Raw genomic sequence first — 16,702 nt, 5'->3', positions numbered from 1 at the left:
CTGGGGGCTGCAAACTGATTGTTTGGCCTCGCCGGGGGTTGTCCTGAGTCCATATTGCAATTGCCCGATGCTGCAGGGAGTCGGAAGGATCGTGTGGTAGGGAAACCCAGCCCTGCTTCATATGCAGGACCACTTGTGACACGTGGCATCTAGCCTGTCTCTAGGGAGCGCTCTGTCCTGTGCCTCTGTGAACTGGGCCCAGGGGAACTGACAAACTTGCCAGGCCCCTGAACAAGGGGGTGTGGTGGGGGGGGGGGGGGAAAGGGAAGCCAGTCCTTAGCACTGTCTGGAGCATGCCAGCCCCTCCCGCCTGGCCTCAGCACTGCCGGGAGCTGTGCAGTACTCCATGCTGGGCTCCGACAGCGATTTAAAAGACCCGGGGCTCCAGCTACCACCACTACTGGGCTATGTCTACACTGGTGAGTTATTGCGCAAGAACGGCCGTTCTTCCGCAGAGCGTCCACACTGCCCACCTGCTCTTGCGCAGGGAGATTTACAGTAAACTGTGGTAAGAGGGCTGCTTGTGCAAGAGCTACGCTCTTTTTTGACAGGTGTAAGCCCTCTTGCGCAGGAGCTCTTGCACAAGAGGGCAGTGTGGACTCTTGGCAGGGATTTCTTGTGCAAGAAACCCCTCTGGCTAAAATGTCCATCAGAGCTTTCCTGTGCAAGAGAGCGGCCACACGGCCATGGATGCTCTTGCGCAAAAGCACAGCTCGCACATGGCAGTGCAGACGTGTTCCTGCACAATAACCGGCCAATGTAGACGTAGCCCTGCAGTGGCTGGAAGCCCTGGGCCCTGGGACACCTGGCCCCTTGTCAGCAGGCCTGACTGGGCCACAGTGTTTCCCTCAGAGTTTGGCTCAGGAATTGCTTTGCACTCTACTTTTAAGTGCTGAAGTCTAGTTGGACCCCGTTAGTAGGGGTGTCAGTGGGTAGTTGACCACACCAGTCAGTGGTAAGCCTGGGTTTATCAGTTAATCCGGGGGTGGGGAACCTAAGGCCGGGGGGCTAGATGTGGCTAGGGGGTCCCCCCGGCATTGGGAAGCCTGCACTTGCACTCCAGCCTCCCGCCATCCCCCTGTCAGGCAGGAGCATACAAAATCTACTAGCTGGGTCCTCCTAGGCTCTGGTGTGCGAGGGAAGATGGGGAGTGGCTTTCTCCTCAGTCAGGGGCCACGGCAGTGAGGGTTTTGTTCTGGTTTTTTGCTTCTCACCTGTGTGCAGCCCGTGACTGGTTTTTCTGTGGGTCAATGCCCCGTGACCCGGAAAAGGTTCCACACCCCTTGAATCCTATTGACTACATGCATTCCCCACACACAGACAGTGCTGCCTCTGTATCAGAGGCAGCAAGTGGGGGAAGGTGGGAGCTGGTAGCACCAGATCCCATAGAGCCACCTATCCTCTCCACCCCCATGTTGCTGCTTCTGACACAGAGGCAGCAGTGTGGAGGATGAGGGGGGCGGGCAGGTGGCTCTGCAGAGCCATTAGACGCAGAAAGCCGGCTTTCAAGCCAGCTGCCCGTGCGTATCAGCTCCCGCGGAGTCGCTTGTCCTCCTGCATTGCCGCTCCCATGGAGTCGCTTGGAGGCAGCACTGTGGGTGGGGCAACAGAGGCCACCGTGGAGCAGCCTCTGTCTGTGGTGGGCCCAGGCTCACCGCAAACAGAGGCTTCTCCGTGAGATGCTGGCGCAGCCCTGGTCCACAGGGAGCTCGGCCCCCCATGTACAGGGACTGCTGGCTCCCCAGGAATGGAGCCGGAAATGTATCAGCCCCACTTCTGGGGACTATAAAATAATCGTATAACCACTAAGTTTTGATGTGGTTACACGATTATTAAATTAATCAATATCTAACATCCCTACCAGTTCGTGCCTGTTGTGGTGGTTGGTGCTGAGGACTCTTGGCTCTGAGGCACTGGAAAGGGACTCCTCCGTGTTCAACTATGTCGCCCTCTGTGCGAATTACAAATCTGCAAAGGGAGATTGGTCACTGGAGCAGATTCAGCAACACCAGCAAACTCAACCACCAAGCCGGAGAAATGGTCTGAAATATGCAGGATAGATGCAAAGTACCCCACCTAGGAAGTAATGAACAACTTCACAATTCGGAAATGGGAAATGGCCACCGAGGAAGGATACTGTGGAAAGCGATCTGGACATCCCAGTGGTTCACAAGGTACACACCAGTCGACAGTATAACACTGCTGCAAAAAAAGTGCACATCATTCAGGGGTGTATTAGCAGGAGCTCAATAAGCAAGACAGGAGAAGTAATTCTGCTGCTGTACATGGTGCTGAGAAGACCGGAGCTGGATCACTGTGTGCTATTCTGCATCAGTCTTCGGGAAAGACATGGACAAGTTGGAGAGAAAAAGAATTAAAGGCCTAGAACACATGATTCTGAAGACAGATTGAAAAAAAAAAAGGAGTTTGTTTAGTCTCCAGAAGACTGAGGAGGAACCTAAGAGTCTTCAAGAACATAAAAACAATGTATCCTCCTCCTCTTTTTAACACTCTTATCCCCTAAGAGCAGGACAAGAAGTAATGGGCTTAAATTACAGCAAGGGAGATTTAGCTGAGACACTAGGGGAAAAATCTTTACTGTAAATGTCCGTAAGCACTGGAACAAGTTGCCTGGGGAGGCTGGGGAAGCTCCATCATTGGAGGTTTGTAAGAACAGGTGAACACCTGCCCTCGCTGGCCTAGATAATGCTTAGTCCTGCTTCAGGGAAGGGGCTGAACTAGATGTGTGTGATTCTATAATCAGAGCTTTCTCCGGCTAGGATGGAGTGGATGGTTGGAGTTTTGCAGGGGTCCTGAAGGAGTCTCTCCTGTCCTGGCACAATACTTTGGAGGAAGTTTGGGTCTGGGTCCACCACTGCAGACGTGCCTTTAGTGCATAGGCAGAGGAATAGGGGCCGGAATTGGATGCTTTTTAGCCACAACCGAAACATTTTTACTGGAAAACTTGATGATTTGTAGTAGCCTAACAAATGAAGCCGTCTTCGCCGTCAGGTGGGCTTGCACTCTCGGCTGGCCAGCTGCCCAGCTGTTGTAAAGCAGCAGCATCCCACTGCAATCAAGGGATCAATGCTGATTTACACCAACTGGGGAACTGGGCCAATAAGGCATTTCCAAGCATCATGACATCATATTAGTTCACATACTTTTGTTTTTTGCATCTGTCTTAAAAGGTAGCAAAGCACCCAGGAGCCAGCTAGAGAGTCCACATCTAGCCAGCTTCGTTCCTTGGTACCTGGGCGCCCAGTTCCTCGCCAGAGGGAGGAGCTACTCCCAGAGTGCGCAGGGCGATGACCCCGCTTTAGAGTCCAGGGCAGCCGGGCCGGGGAAGGCATTTCTCCGATTTGCTGCTGTGAGGGTTAGGATGTGACCAGTGTGCTCCTGCCAGTGTCCCCTCAGCCTTATTCCAATATTGAGCCCACAGGGCCAACGTGCTGTGCACTGCCACACGGCGGGAGGAGTCCAGCTGCTCCCCTGAGTGAGCCTGATCCTGTGCCGAGCAGCTGGAACGGACATAAAAACCTCTTCTGGAAAGACACCAGGGGGTCTCTGGACTTGCTAGCTGGTGGCAGCAGCAGGATAGTGGCGCCGTTCAGGAGCGGTGGTGCTTGTGTTCGGCCGAGGGAGCCGACCTAAGGGTGTGTCTACACAGCACAGTTATTTTGACAGAACTGACGTATCGAAATAACAATAACACAGCAATTCTGTTACAGCCTCTCTCCGAGTTACGATCGAGTTACGGACCAAACACTTGGGCCATAACTCGATCCGTTCAGAACTCGGACCCCATTGAGTTACACGTGGCCGCGCTGTTCGTAAGCACGGGCCGAGTTCGTAACCCGGGGACCGCCTTTATGACCGCTCCATGGGAGTTTGGGTCGTAAGTGCGAACGGTCGTAACTCGACTGTTCACAACTCGGGGAGCGGCTGTATTTTGAAATACAGGTGACCCCCGACTTACGCCCCCCCGCATTTATGGCCGCCCTGCTCCGGGAGCCCCAGGGGCTGCCCGCCATAGCCCCCAGCTGGCTCTGTGCACCATTCCCCACCCCAGAGCCGTGGGGCCACCTACTGCCCAGCACAACTCTCAATCCACTTTGGGTGCCGTGGGGCCGCCTAGCGCCCAGCACAGCCCCTGACCGGCTCTGGGCTCTGTTCTCTCCCTGGAGCCGTGGGGCCGCCTACTGCCTGGCACAGTCCCCGGTCAGCTCAGGGCGCAGTTCCCCCTGAGAAGCCGTGGGGCCACCTATTGCCCAGCACAGCCCCCAACCCGCTCTGGGCGCCGTTCGCACCGTGGGGCACCTACCGCCAGCGCAGCCCCCAGCCAGCTCGGCACTGTTTGCACCATGCTGCAGGGCCCAGCCGGCTCTGGGCACCGTTCGTGCTGGCTCCAGGAGACTGCAATCCCAGGAGGCAAAGTGGGCCAGGAACGGAACCCCCATTCATAACATTGCCCCATGGACAATAAGGGTCCGACTTACGACGGTTCTCCAGGAACCAATTAGGTCGGAAGTGCAGAGTCGCCTGTAATTTCGAAATCACGGACGGCTTATTCTGACCTCTGTAACCCTCATTCCACGAGGAATAGCGCCTCTTCCCAAGTAGCTGTTCCGGAATAGCAGTAGTGTGGATGCTCCACTGCTGCTATTTCGAAATAGCTCCTCCCCGGGGCCATTCAGAGTAATTACTCCCCAGTGCCTCCTGGAGCTCTGAGTCGAGGTAGCGCGTCTACATTAGTATTGTTGCAGGAGTCAATGTACCTTAGGGCGAGCTGCCACGGGCTCTCCACTGCGGGGGAGGGGTCGATGGGAGGAACTTTCTCGCTGACTTCCCTGACTCTTCTCGCACTGGTGGGCTACGTCTACACTGGCCCCTTTTCTGGAAGGGGCATGTAAATTTCACCTATGGTAGTAGGGAAATCCGGGGGGGATTTAAATATCCCCCGAGGCATTTAAATAAAAATGTCCGCCGGATTTTTCCGGCTTTTAAAAAAGCCGGAAAAGAGCCTCTACACTCGCCCCGATCCTCCGGAAAAAGCGCCCTTTTCCGGAGGCTCTTATTCCTACTTCAAAGGAACATGGTAGAACATGGAGTCACAGCTCATGTGCTGGGTGGATTGTAGACTAGAAAGATATGGAAAACAGATGGGACAAGGAACCTTGTTGGGATCAGGATTTGGCTGGGGCTTGGTTTGGGGGTTTGGAGCTGAGGCCTGATCTACACTAGGAACAGGGGTGACTTGGGGGTATGCAGGGGCACATGCAAGGGGGGGTAGGGGCTTGTCAGCAGCTGGTGGAGCCAAAGCCATTTAGGTGGCCCAGGGACTAGTTTGTGTCTGGTGCCTGCGGTTCACCATTCAAGCATCTGTCAAAGATAGCTGGAGAATCCAGACAGCATACAGCTGTCCCCACCACCGTATAGCAGATCGAGGGAGCTCAGCTTTCTCGTTGGCATTCAAGTCACCCTCCAACTTCTGGTGAGGGGAGTGCGGGGGGGGATTTGCATCTGCCTGTTCAGAATCCCCAGGCCATACACAATGTCTGATAAGCATTTAGTCACGAATGAGAAGAGCTTCCAAGAAGATGCCTTATCGCTCAGCTTCAAAATCCCTGTTTGAAAACGTTGCCGGGGAGCACATGTGTCTGATTGGCCGGAAAGGCTCAGACCTGAAGTTATGCTGCGAACAAAAGTAAATATTTCCTCAAAAGATCAGTCATTCTGAAACAGAGCATGTGTGTATGTTGGCCGGGGGCGGGTGGGAGTGGGGGTGGGGGAAACAGAGCCATGGAGAGAAATTACCTACCTCTGCCAGGTAAGTGACTATGTATTTAGAGATACGTATAAATGCATATTGCACCTGGACATAAAACAGCTCTGAGAAATCCCACTCCATTAATTTTATACTTCCAATCATAACAGATTGAAGGAGCCGTTTGGGTGGGCGGGCTGCTACTTGTGTGCTATTTAAACCACCGCCCAAATCCAGGTGAGAGGTGTCTTGTGGTTAAATTCCAGTCTAGATAGGTTCTTAAACTGCACTCTCATCATCATGTATCTGAGACCCAGATTTCTAAAGGTACGTAGGCACCTAACTGCCAAATCAGTGAGAGAGGCACCAAAACACCTTTAAAAAGCTGCTCTTGAGCCTCTTCCAGGAGTGCACTAAGCCATGGGAATTGCATGGGTCATGTAGAAGCAGGTGTCAGGACTCGTGGGTTCTTTTCTCAGTTCTTCCACCAACTTACGTGATCTTGGGCAAATAACTTGGGCTCTCCTGGGAACGCCGAATCGTAAGCACTGAGGGTCTGGTTTTCAAAAGTGCAAGCACCTTGTTACTGACCTCATATGGAATTAGTGATGCTTAGCACCACTGGAATTCAGGCCCAAGAGGTCTAATGACAAGATCTGAAAAACAGCAAATTTAATCCAATTTGTTTTTATAGTCTCTGTGCCTTCACTGTGTAGGAAGTGGTAGGGGCAATTCTGCAGGTGATAGTACAGGCTGTACCTCCCTTAACTGGGACTGCCTGGTCTGGCAGCATCTGTGATCCGGCACTGACCATGGTCTGACGGTGAGGCAGAAGCACTGTAGGAGGCACTGGCAACCCAGTGTGTGTGGGAGGGGGGCCAGGTGGGAGTTGTGGCCCCAGCAGTGGATGGGGAGCTCCAGCTCCAGTGATGGCCAGGGAGCTCTGGCCCCAGCTGCAGAGCCAGGAGGCTGCGGAGCTCTGCCTTGGTTGTGGAGCTCAGGCCCGTGCTGTGGAGCCAGGTGGCTGTGGAGCTCCAGCCATGACACTTGGAGGCTGGGGCAGCAGCAGGGACAGGCTGGAACTCAAACCTGGTTGCAGCCCAGGTCAGAAGAGAAGGACCTCCCCTGGTCCAGCAAATCCCTTCGTTCGGGACCAGTCGGGTTCCAGGGGTGCCGGGTCAGCGAGGTCCAGGCTGTATTCTATCTAACTCTGTATTGAACCAATGACCCCGGGGTTGAATGAAGTCCCTGACAATTTTGGCCAATAAAGTTTCCCCAGAACTTTTTGTAAGGGAAGGGGTCCTGGCTGCATTTCAGCTTGGCCAATTACATTCTCTACTACAGGCCCAAAGGTTCACACACTCTGAGAGACACTCACGAGAGGGCCTTAAACACCAGGGCTACGTCTAGACTGGCATGATTTTCCGCAAATGCCTTTAATGGAAAAGTTTTCCGTTAAAAGCATTTGTGGAAAAGAGCATCTAGATTGGCACGGACGCTTTTCTGAAAAAGCACTTTTTGCGGAAAAGCGTCTGTGCCAATCTAGACGCACTTTTGCGCAAAAAAGCCCCGATCGCCATTTTCGCGATCGGGGCTTTTTTGCACAAAACAAATCTGAGCTGTCTACACTGGCCCTTTTGCGCAAAAGGGACTTTTGCCCGAACGGGAGCAGCATAGTATTTCCACAAGAAGCACTGATTTCAGACAGTAGGAAGTCAGTGTTCTTGCGGAAATTCAAGCGGCCAGTGTAGACAACTGGCAAGTTTTTCCACAAAAGCACCTGCTTTTGCGGAAAACTTGCTGGTCTAGACACAGCCCGTGGGATTGAAAAAAAAAATCAAAGGGGTTATTTTAAATTGCCTTTTGGTGTTGAGTCTCTGGGATGCCTTCAGTTCACACTGTCAAGCTTTTCTCCACAGCCACGGCTATGGACTGTCTAATATAATCACATGGTTCCAAGAGCTGGGGCATTAAGGAAAACACGATATATTGTGAGAGTCATGCTAAAGTCAGGAGAGCTGCACAATGCGACATCCTAATTCTTTACTTGTGCAATTGGACACAGGATACTTCACTTCCTGTCCTAAACAGCTGTGTGATGTTGCTGCACATTGAAATTCAGCCAGGTTTTCTGCAATGGCGTTCAAGGAGGGCCCAGTGTGGGGCCTAGTGAGTAGGCTGTTGCATTTCCGGGTACATTAGGGGCTTTCATTTTCCCTGCTGCACAATAGAGAGGCAGAGGATGGATGAGCTTGTGGTTACGGCACCGAGCTGGAACTCTGGAGACCTGCCTCAGTTCCTTACTCCCGCTAAGTGACACTGGGCAACACCCCTTCATCTCTGTGTCTGACCCCCGCCATCTGCAAGATGGAGGAATCATCCTCCCTTTGTTTCTATTGCAATCCCTTTGGGGCAGAAACGGTCTCTGACTGTGTGTGCATACAAGGCTTAGCACAGTGCAGCCCTGATCTAAATGGTGGCTTCTGCTAAAATAACAGTCACGTTGCTATCCATGACCAACAAAGCCCTGGCCCCACAGTAGCTCATCACTTTTTTTCTTCCCCTGGGTGAGGGAGGGTGATGTAACAGGCTGAAATACGAAGAGAATCAGCACATTTACAACTGGGAGCTGCTGACAGTGCACTGGAAAGCCTGGCATCTGCCCACAGGCTGTGTCCATGTGAGCCAGTGGCTCAGGTACATTATGCAGTGAAGCCCCTGCGGTGCTAAGACATTGGAAGCAGCAAAGATCTGCTTCCAATGGGTGCCGTGGCTGTTACGGGCTGGATTCTGCACCCTGCTGTCAAACTAGAGTAGCACCACCCAGGGTGATGGGTTTCTCCAGGTTTACACGAGTGTCACTGAGAGCAGAATCTGGTTTCATATCTTCAGGAGCAGACCTGGCTGTGATTGTTTGGGGGATGGGTTATTCCACACAAACGCAGTTTCACTCAACCTGCAGCTAGTTGCGAATTAGATATTCACAAACTGGCCAGAGGAGGTGGTTCTGCTGTGCCCCCGCCCCGCTCTGCCTCCTCCTGGTAACCCTTAGCTCAATGGTTAAGATACTCCCCTTGGTTGCAGCACATCGGGTTTTAATCCCCGCTCCGGAACACGTGAAGTCAAGCAGATTTCCTTTTGATTCAGCCTGAATCACATTTGGTTTTTTCAGATTTTCAGTTCTGCTCCTCAACTGAAAAATCACATACTCTCCCAGTTCTGTTAAAAAGGAAATGCAAAGTGAAATCCATGGAAGTCAATGTCAAAGCCCCTGTGGACTTCAGTGGGGCCAGGATAGAATCATAGAACTGGAAGAGACCTCAAAAGGTCATCAAGTCCAGCCCCCTGCTCTAGGCAGGACCAATCCCAACTAAATCAACCCGGCCAGGGCTTTGTCAAGCCGAAACTTAAACACCTCTAGGGATGGAGACTCCACTACTTCCCTAGGTAACCCATCCCAGTGCTTCACCACTCTCCTAGTGAAATACTTTTTCCTAATATCCAACCTGGACCTCTCCCACTGCAACTTGAGCCCATTGCTCCTTGTTCTGCCATCTATCACTACTGAGAACAGCCTCTCTCCATCCTCTTTGGAAGCTCCCTTCAGGAAGTTGAAGGCTGCTATCAAGTCCCCCCTCACTCTTCGCTTCTGCAGACTAAACAGACCCAAGTCCCTCAGCCTCTCCTCATAGGTCATGCGCTCCAGCCCCCTAATCATTTTGGTTGCCCTCCACTGGACCCTCTCCAATGCATCCACAATTTGGAGGATTTCACTCCAAATGCTCACAATGCCATTGCGCCAAAGCCTTACCTGGGACACAGGCAAGCAGGGAAGGCGCAAGTCACTGCAGGAAGGAGGCAGTATAAGAAGAATTTTCCCTAAGACGTGTGTAGTGGTGTCCATGACACCAAAGCCCACTGACCCCATGCTACTAGCCCTGCTGTACTAACCTATTCCAGGGCCTGCCCAGGCTTTGTAGGCAAGATACATGAATCCTAACTAAGAGTTTGATCCAAAGCTCACTGAAATGAATGGGAGACTTTCCACTGAGTTCACCGAGCTTTGGCTCAGGCCCCGGACTCGCTCTATCAACACTGAAACAGTGGTCAGTAAGCCTACTTCTCTATTTTCTTCCATTCTCTTCCATTCTGCCAGCAGAAATGGGCCCCACTTAGGACTGAATTGACAGATAAACGACAGAGGCGCGGAATCTCAAAAATAACAAGGAGGTCCAAGGTTGTTTAGTCCCTAATTCATGGTGCTACTGTGGTTCACATGAGGCAGATTTCTGTGTGAAGATGAGAAACCCACTATAATTGAGGTGAAGGGAGCCACCCTGCCAATCATTTTGCTGCATTATGCTAAACTCTTATCTAAATTAGCCAGCCTCCAGAGGTGGAACTAAGCAGGACTGGTCTTGAATTTTCCACGTATGTTTGAATATTTTTCTTTTTTCTTTCCTAGTTCTACTTTTGATTTATGTTTTGTCCAAGAGAAAAAAGGAAAATATTAAAAGCTCATCTGGAAGGAAGAAAAAATGGACATGGTTATTTTCATGTCCATAGGCTTTTTGCAGTACAATCCAGGGCAGATTAGAGGGAACAGAATTCAATGAATTCGCTGCAGTTCTTTGAGAGGATGACACGAAAGGCACAGATTTGTGAAAACATGAATAACCAGAGGGGGAGAAAGTAAAACTTTGCAAGTGTAACCCTTCTGCCGGGTAGGCCTGGCATTAACTAGGGCTGGGTTTAATATCTTGGGGTCCATCTCACGTAGAACCGGCTCGAGCCCCCACCCAGTAATCTGGGAAATTCACACACCCCTGGGCTCCTCTGAGAGGCAATGCTTCCCCACTCGCAAGCACTGAGTCTGAGTGTAGGAAAGAAACATTTAATGAAACAGAGAGAGAAGTCATACGGTATTAACTTGGGGAAAACACCACAAACAGAGTTCATAACCTAAACATGAGCCAAGTCCCCCCCCCCCCCCCAGCCAAGACTCACGCGACGTCCAAAGAATCCGACACCACAAAAGTCTCTGTCCCTGGTCCGTGCCAACCAGAGTCCCAAAGTTCACCCACAGGGTTTCACCTCCCAACCTGGGTAGAAATGGGGGTGGAGGGATAGATAGAGGGCACCTTATACGAAACTCGGCCACACTCCACCAGCTGTCTCGTCCCACGCCACTGGATGCTCCGCTGGGCGCCTGCTGCCGCTCCTCGCCTGCTGCTGCTCCACGCCATGCTGTCAGTCGCTGCTCCTTGCCTGCCACCACTCCACGCCACGCCACGCCGCTGGTTGCCACCACTTCACTGGCTGCAATAGGTCTGGCTCTCAGCCAAACTAGTGATTTCAGCTCTCCGTGATTTCAACTCTTTAGCTACCAGCTGGACTGGCCAAGGAATCCAGCTTCCACTGGACTAGCAAAAGAAAAGACTCCTCAGGGAGTCTGCTTTAGGTCTGTCCTTAAAACAAAGATGGCTGCATCTAGACTGGCAAGTTTTTCCGCAAAAGAAGCTGCTTTTGTGGAAAAACTTGCCAGCTGTCTACACTGGCCGCTTGAATTTCCGCAAGAACACTGACTTCCTACTGTCTGAAATCAGTGCTTCTTGCGGAAATGCTATGCTGCTCCCATTCGGGCAAAATCCCTCTTGCACAAATGCTTTTGCACAAGAGGGCCAGTGTGGACAACACGGTATTGTTTTGCACAAAAAAAGCCCTGATCGCGAAAATGGCAATTGGAGCTTTCTTGCGCAAAACCACATCTAGATTAGCACGGACGCTTTTCCACAAAAAGTGTTTTTGCAGAAAAGCATCCATGCAAATCTAGACACTCTTTTCCAAAAATGCTTTTAATGGAAAACTTTTCCATTACAAGCATTTGCAGAAAATCATGCCAGTCTAGACATAGCCAGGGGGAAAGGGGCAGGTTGGGCTAGTCTCACAGCTCACACCTGGCAGGTGTGAAACAGGCTGACTCAAGTCCTTTAATCCTTCCTCCCAGCTTAATTCACACAAGTCCGGAAGGGGGGAGGCTTGTTCCTCCGAGACGTCTTACCGTGACGGTGGTGTGTCTCCTGCGAGCACTGGTGGCATGTTTTACAGTTCCCACATTTAGGGGTAGCATGATTAGTGACCCCCACAGCAGTTCCAAATTATTTACAATTCTCCACATTCCATTCCAACACTGACCTTCCATCAGCCCTGGCTGAATGGGATTTCCATAGCCACACCTCAGATTCTCTCCTGAGCTGTATTTACGTATCAACAGTTAACAGTTAATTACCTTGCAGAACTAAACAATTGGGCTGTGTCTACACTGGGCCACTTATTCCGGAAAATCAGCCGCTTTTCCGGAATAAGCTGCGAGCTGTCTACACTGGCCCTTGAATTTCCGGAAAAGCAACGATTCTCTACTGTACAAAATCAGCCGCTATTCCGGAAAAACTATTCTGCTCCCGCTCGGGCATAAGTCCTTAATCCGGAACACTGTTCCGTAAAAGGGCCAGTGTAGACAGCCCAGTAGTCTTTTCCGGAAAAAAGCCCTGATCGCGAAAATGGCGATCGGGGCTCTTTTCCAGAAAAGCGCGTCTACATTGGCCACAGACGCTTTTCCGGAAAAAGGGCTTTTCCGGAAAAGCAGCCTGCCAATGTAGACGCTCCTTTTTCGGAAAAACTGAAAACGGAATAGTATTCCGTTTTAAGCAGTTCCGGAAATTCATGCCAGTGTAGACACAGCCTTGTAGTGGGCACACCCACCCCTCCTTTTAGCTGGCTGATGGCAAGCAGCAGTTCAGTCCCAGCTTACATAAGCTTAGATAGTGTCCTGCAATGGTGATAGTCGGGTATTGGGAGACAAGATTCTTGGGTTCTTTCTCCAGCTTGGCCACTTTTAACCATAAGGCCTTGAGACAATCAGCTATAAAATGGAGAAAATGGTACTGACATGTCTCCTGTGTCATCTGTGAAGCTCGCTTGATTCATCTCTGTAAAATGCCTTGAAGCCTTGGAATAGGGCACCTATACAAGTCCCTTATTACTACAGGTTGGACCTCGCTGGTCCAGCACCTCTGGGACCTGACTGATCCCAAATGAAGGGATTTGCTGCACCAGGGGAGGTCCCTTCTCTCATGACCCAGGCTGCCACCAGGTTAGGGCTCCAGCCTGTCCCCGCTGCTGCCCCAGCCCTCCGGGGCTCTCTAGATGCCACCCGCCCCCCTGCTGCCAGAGCCGGAGTGCCATGGCTGGAGCTCCGCAGCTGGGGCAGAGCTCTGCAGCCGCCTGGCTCTGAGGCCGGGGCTAGATCTCCCTGGATGCCGGTAGGGCCAGAACTCCCTGCTGTATTGCCTGCCTGCTCCTCCCTCCCCTGCCCCCTGTCCCATTCACACACACTGGGGTTCCCCGCACAGTCGCCAGTGCCTCTTATGGAGCTTCTGTCCCACCGCCAGACCCCTCTGTTCCTGGGATCTGTGGGCCAGGAATAAGTTGAATAAGTTGAAAAGGATTGGTCCCAGGACTGACCCTTGGGGTACACCACTAGTTACCCCTCTCCAATCTGAAAATTTACCATTTATTCCTACCCTTTGTTTCCTGTCTTTTAGCCAGTTCTCAATCCAAGAAAGGACCTTCCTCCTTATCCCATGGCCATGTAATTTACACAAGAGCCTTTGGTGAGACCTTGTCAAAGGCTTTCTGGAAATCCAAGTATACTATATCTACTGGATCCCCCTTGTCCGCATGTTTGTTAACCCCTTCAAAGAACTCTAATAGATTAGTAAGACAGGATTTCCCTTTACAGAAGCCATGTTGACTTTTGTCCAACAAATTATGTTCTTCTACATGCTTCACAATTTTATTCTTTACTATTGTTTCGACTAATTTGCCCGGTACTGAAGTTAGACTTACCGGTCTGTAATTGCCAGGATCGCCTCTAGAGCCCTTTTTAAATATTGGTGTCACGTTGGCTACCTTCCAGTCATTAGGTACAGAAGCCGATTTAAAGGATAGGTTACAAACCACAGATAATAGCTCAGCAATTTCCCATTTAAGTTCTTTTAGAACCCTTGGATGAATGCCAGCCGGTCCCGGAGATTTAACAACATTAAGTTTTTCTATTTGTTCCAGGTTAAGGGAGGTACAACCTATATTGGATCTAAAAATTTTATTGTAAGTCGTTGGTTGTGTAAATGCTGGAGCAAAAACCATAGCACTACATAAGACCTGCCCAATGGGCCAACTAGCTCAGTATCCTGTCTTCCAACAGTGACCTATTCCAGGTGCTTCCAAGGGAATGAACAGAACAGGGAATCATCACATGATCCATCCCCTATCACCCATTCACAGTTTCTGGCAAACAGGTCAGGGAAACCATCCCTGCCCAGCCTGGAACTTGTCTGGTTATTTTTTTAACTCTGTAGCCTTAGCCTTCACAACACCCTCTGGCAAAGGGGCTGGACATGGGGGCTACGTCTAGACTGGCACGATTTTGCGGAAATACTTTTAACGGAAAAGTTTTTCCATTAAAAGTATTTCCGCAAAAGTGCTTTTGCGCAAAAGCATCCGTGGCCAGTCTAGACGCTCTTTTGCACAAGAAAGCCCCGATCGCCATTTTAGAGATCAGGGCTTTTTTGCGCAAAACAATTCTTCCCTGTCTACACTGGCCCTCTTGAGCAAGTATTCTTGCGCAAGAGGGCTTTTTCCCGAGCGGGAGCGTGAAAGTATTTGCGCAAGAAGCACTGATTTTGTACATTACAAAGTCAGTGCTCTTGCACAAATTCAAACGGCCAGTGTAAGACAGCTGGCAAGTTTTTGCGCAAAATCTTGCCAGTCTAGATGCACCCCTGTTGTGTGAAGAATATTTCCTTTTGTTTGTTGTCAATCTGCTGCCTATTAATGTCACTGGTTCTAATGTTATCTTTTATATTTATAAAATATATACATAACATATAAATATATATAGAAAGTATACATATAAGGTACATATAAAAATAGAGAGAGAGTTATATAGTCTTCAGCTTGGAAAAGAGGAGACATGGGGGATATGATAGAGGTCTATAAAATCATGACTGGTATGGAAAAAGTGAATATGGAAAAATTATTTACTTATTCCCACAATATAAGAACTAGGGGTCACCAAATGAAATTAATAAGCAGCAGGTTTAAAACAAACAAAGGGAAGTTTTTCTTCACTCAGCGCTCAGTCAACCTGTGGAACTCCTTGCCAGAGGATGTGGTGAAGACTGGGACTTTAACAGGGTTCAAAAAAGAGCTAGATGGATTCCTGCCACCTGTAGCATGTGATCCTTATAGAGTTCATATGAATGTATGTTCAGGTCAAGTCGATAATTGAATGAGAGCCCACCAAAATCCCACCATGCTCTCTCTGTGGTTTACTAGGTAGCACTGTGATCTGGCAGGACCAAACCAATACTGAAGGCAGCAATAGGAGGCGCTTCTGGACATATTTAGACTGAAACCAAAACCCAACATCTTTTTGTAAAAATATAGGTTTAAGCCCAAGGTGCTGGGATAATTCCAGCTCAGGGGATTATATTTTGCCTAGCTAAACATTCACGTGCACTTTCAAATGTAATATCACACACCTTCTCACCTGCAGCATTAACCAGCTGCTATATCCCATCACAGAAGGGACATCCTTTCAGTGGTGTGTAAAGTCACTCATATATAACCCTAATTTACACCACAGGAATTGTGTATGGCTTAATTAGCTAATGCATGTAAAATGCTTTCAAATACTATGATGGAAAGTGCTATGGAAGTGCAAACTCTTGTCTTAGTTGTGGTAACTCTTTTCTGCAAATGTAAGGGAGTGATTTTAAATTCAACCATAGTCTTCACGGTAGCAGACACATGGCTCTTATTTGGCGTTACAGCCAGAATTTCAAATAAGGGTCTTTATGGATCACACCTTCCCGTGTAAATATGTGAAGCACCATAATCGTCTCTTTCAGCATGTCTATATGGCTTCATTGTTGTCACCCTGGCGCAGTGTTTCCCAAATGGTGTTCCACGGAACCAGTGAAAATAAGGGTTCTGTGAGAAAATTCCATTACAATAATATTTTATCATTTAAAAAAAAATTAATATGTAAGCATTTATAGATTTTATTAAAAACACTTTTCATTTGTGTTTGCCACGATAAGTGCCCCTGTGTAATGCCAGCTTAGCCAGAGAGTGGGGACGATGATGTCACTACTCAGCGCTGCGCGCACAGTCAGTCGGTGCAATCGCCTGCGATCTCCCACCATAAACCCCCGCACTCGCTCTCAGGGAGCGTGGCTCACGTGGGTGACTGAATACGAATACACTAGCGCCGTGTTGGAGAAGGACGAAGCTTCAGCTGTCAAACCAGTTGCTTGTATGAGCGTGCGCAGGCAGTGCTCTCGCGAATACTTTACTTCAGCATAGTTGCGTCATTTCTTGTATTTAAAAATGTACCTATGACAAATATAAATTGACTATGATGATTAATCTACGTGCAATTAAACTAAATGTTGATCTCATGACCTTGTTTAGCATTTGTTTATTATTATCCTTGCTTATTTGTGGTCTACTGTTTCAGCTCCATATAAAAGACTTATTAGGGGTTCCGCAAAATTCTCTCGAGTGTAAAAGGGTTCTGTGGCCAAATAAAATTGGGAAACACTGCCTTAGCAGTTCACAGAGGCATTGGGGACATAACTCAGCTATTGTTCTATAGACCTTTAACAGAGAATTTCTATTGGCCGCCTTGTGACAGGTTATTAGGCAGTTCTGATTCCATGCAGGGCTTCACTCAGGACCGGATTATCCATTAGCCACAACAGGCACAGTGCCTAGGGCCCACAAAAAAGTTTAGGGCCTACAAAAATTAATAATTGACTTGAAAACGAGAAAAGAAAACGGCTAAATCAGACTTAATAATTTGGTATC

Source organism: Pelodiscus sinensis, chromosome 26, assembly GCF_052426305.1.
Source record: "Pelodiscus sinensis isolate ZL-2025 chromosome 26, ASM5242630v1, whole genome shotgun sequence".
Lineage (NCBI taxonomy): Eukaryota > Metazoa > Chordata > Testudines > Trionychidae > Pelodiscus > Pelodiscus sinensis.
Note: the sequence above shows the minus strand (reverse complement) of the source record.